Source organism: Spea bombifrons, chromosome 2 (genome assembly GCF_027358695.1).
Source record: "Spea bombifrons isolate aSpeBom1 chromosome 2, aSpeBom1.2.pri, whole genome shotgun sequence".
Classification (NCBI taxonomy): domain Eukaryota; kingdom Metazoa; phylum Chordata; class Amphibia; order Anura; family Pelobatidae; genus Spea; species Spea bombifrons.
Window position 1 is genome coordinate 142028333 of NC_071088.1, and position 2500 is coordinate 142030832.

General features: G+C 50.2%; 6 non-coding genes and 2 pseudogenes across 6 annotated transcripts in view; all 8 read right to left on the reverse strand.

Moving 5' to 3' along the window:
• LOC128477516 (5S ribosomal RNA) overlaps positions 1 to 10 on the reverse strand; it is a 119-nt gene extending 109 nt beyond the window's left edge. Inside the window, exon 1 of the ribosomal RNA XR_008348485.1 lies at positions 1 to 10. This exon is cut by the window's left edge and continues 109 nt beyond it. This is a non-coding gene — a ribosomal RNA (5S ribosomal RNA).
• Positions 11 to 243: 233 nt separating this feature from the next.
• LOC128479644 (5S ribosomal RNA) lies at positions 244 to 362 on the reverse strand. The gene has a single exon (XR_008350430.1). It is a non-coding gene; the product is annotated as a 5S ribosomal RNA (ribosomal RNA).
• Positions 363 to 586: 224 nt separating this feature from the next.
• Positions 587 to 695, reverse strand: LOC128479819 (uncharacterized; annotated as a pseudogene).
• A 258-nt stretch (positions 696 to 953) lies between these two features.
• LOC128479519 (5S ribosomal RNA) lies at positions 954 to 1072 on the reverse strand. Its single transcript, XR_008350389.1, has one exon. It is a non-coding gene; the product is annotated as a 5S ribosomal RNA (ribosomal RNA).
• A 206-nt stretch (positions 1073 to 1278) lies between these two features.
• LOC128479822 (uncharacterized) lies at positions 1279 to 1387 on the reverse strand (annotated as a pseudogene).
• Positions 1388 to 1719: 332 nt separating this feature from the next.
• On the reverse strand, positions 1720 to 1838 carry LOC128477617 (5S ribosomal RNA). The gene has a single exon (XR_008348579.1). It is a non-coding gene; the product is annotated as a 5S ribosomal RNA (ribosomal RNA).
• Positions 1839 to 2092: 254 nt separating this feature from the next.
• LOC128479655 (5S ribosomal RNA) lies at positions 2093 to 2211 on the reverse strand. Its single transcript, XR_008350431.1, has one exon. It is a non-coding gene; the product is annotated as a 5S ribosomal RNA (ribosomal RNA).
• A 242-nt stretch (positions 2212 to 2453) lies between these two features.
• The window catches only part of LOC128479394 (5S ribosomal RNA), a 119-nt gene continuing 72 nt past the window's right edge, over positions 2454 to 2500 (reverse strand). Inside the window, exon 1 of the ribosomal RNA XR_008350275.1 lies at positions 2454 to 2500. This exon is cut by the window's right edge and continues 72 nt beyond it. This is a non-coding gene — a ribosomal RNA (5S ribosomal RNA).

Genomic DNA, 2500 nt, shown 5'->3' on the forward strand with positions numbered 1-2500 from the left:
GGCCGCAGGTGTGAAAGTTTTTTATTTTACTTCTCTTATTCTGCTGCTGCTGCTGCTGCTGCTGCTGCTGCTGCTGCTGCTGCTGCTGCTGCTGCTGCTGCTGCTTGTCGTCAGACAAAAAGAATTATAAGCCCTGGGACAGGACAGAGAAGGTGAGAAGGTTCAAATAAGGGTTTAAAGCTTTGATGATGAGCAAGAAACACATGGCAAAAAGCTCTCCCCGGACTGTGAGAAAAAATTAAAAGCCTACAACACCTGGTATTCCCAGGCGGTCTCCCATCCAGGTACTAACCAGGCCCAACCCTGCTTAGCTTCCGAGATCAGACGAGATCGGGCGCTTTCAGGGTGGTATGGCCGCAGGTGTGAAAGTTTTTTATTTTACTTCTCTTATTCTGTTGCTGCTGCTGCTGCTGCTGCTGCTGCTGCTGCTGCTGCTGCTGCTGCTGCTTGTCGTCAGACAAAAAGAATTATAAGCCCTGGGACAGGACAGAGAAGGTGAGAAGGTTCAAATAAGGGTTTAAAGCTTTGATGATGAGCAAGAAACACATGGCAAAAAGCTCTCCCCGGACTGTGAGAAAAAATTAAAAGCCTACAACACCTGGTATTCCCAGGCGGTCTCCCATCCAGGTACTAACCAGGCCCAACCCTGCTTAGCTTCCGAGATCAGGCGCTTTCAGGGTGGTATGGCCGCAGGTGTGAAAGTTTTTTATCTTACTTCTCTTATTCTGCTGCTGCTGCTGCTGCTGCTGCTGCTGCTGCTGCTGCTGCTGCTGCTGCTGCTGCTGCTGCTGCTGCTGCTGCTGCTGCTGCTGCTGCTTGTCGTCAGACAGAAAGAATTATAAGCCCTGGGACTGCACAGAGAAGGTGAGAAGGTTCAAATAAGGGTTTAAAGCTTTGATGATGAGCAAGAAACACATGGCAAAAAGCTCTCCCCGGACTGTGAGAAAAGAAAAAGACTACAACACCTGGTATTCCCAGGCGGTCTCCCATCCAGGTACTAACCAGGCCCAACCCTGCTTAGCTTCCGTGATCAGACGAGATCAGGCGCTTTCATGGTGGTATGGCCGCAGGTGTGAAAGTTTTTTATTTTACTTCTCTTATTCTGTTGCTGCTGCTGCTGCTGCTGCTGCTGCTGCTGCTTGTCGTCAGACAGAAAGAATTATAAGCCCTGGGACAGGACAGAGAAGGTGAGAAGGTTCAAACAAGGGTTTAAAGCTTTGATGATGAGCAAGAAACACATGGCAAAAAGCTCTCCCCGGACTGTGAGAAAAAATTAAAAGCCTACAACACCTGGTATTCCCAGGCGGTCTCCCATCCAGGTACTAACCAGGCCCAACCCTGCTTAGCTTCCGAGATCAGGCGCTTTCAGGGTGGTATGGCCGCAGGTGTGAAAGTTTTTTATTTTACTTCTCTTATTCTGCTGCTGCTGCTGCTGCTGCTGCTGCTGCTGCTGCTGCTGCTGCTGCTGCTGCTGCTGCTGCTGCTGCTGCTGCTGCTGCTGCTGCTGCTGCTGCTGCTGCTGCTGCTGCTGCTGCTGCTGCTGCTGCTGCTGCTGCTGCTGCTGCTGCTGCTGCTGCTGCTTGTCGTCAGACAAAAGGAATTATAAGCCCTGGGACAGGACAGAGAAGGTGAGAAGGTTCAAATAAGGGTTTAAAGCTTTGATGATGAGCAAGAAACACATGGCAAAAAGCTCTCCCCGGACTGTGAGAAAAAATTAAAAGCCTACAACACCTGGTATTCCCAGGCGGTCTCCCATCCAGGTACTAACCAGGCCCAACCCTGCTTAGCATCCGAGATCAGACGAGATCGGGCGCTTTCAGGGTGGTATGGCCGCAGGTGTGAAAGTTTTTTATTTTACTTCTCTTATTCTGTTGCTGCTGCTGCTGCTGCTGCTGCTGCTGCTGCTGCTGCTGCTGCTGCTGCTGCTGCTGCTGCTGCTGCTGCTGCTGCTGCTTGTCGTCAGACAAAAAGAATTATAAGCCCTGGGACAGGACAGAGAAGGTGAGAAGGTTCAAATAAGGGTTTAAAGCTTTGATGATGAGCAAGAAACACATGGCAAAAAGCTCTCCCCGTACTGTGAGAAAAAATTAAAAGCCTACAACACCTGGTATTCCCAGGCGGTCTCCCATCCAGGTACTAACCAGGCCCAACCCTGCTTAGCTTCCGAGATCAGACGAGATCGGGCGCTTTCAGGGTGGTATGGCCGCAGGTGTGAAAGTTTTTTATTTTACTTCTCTTATTCTGTTGCTGCTGCTGCTGCTGCTGCTGCTGCTGCTGCTGCTGCTGCTGCTGCTGCTGCTGCTGCTGCTGCTGCTTGTCGTCAGACAAAAAGAATTATAAGCCCTGGGACAGGACAGAGAAGGTGAGAAGGTTCAAATAAGGGTTTAAAGCTTTGATGATGAGCAAGAAACACATGGCAAAAAGCTCTCCCCGGACTGTGAGAAAAAATTAAAAGCCTACAACACCTGGTATTCCCAGGCAGTCTCCCATCCAGGTACTA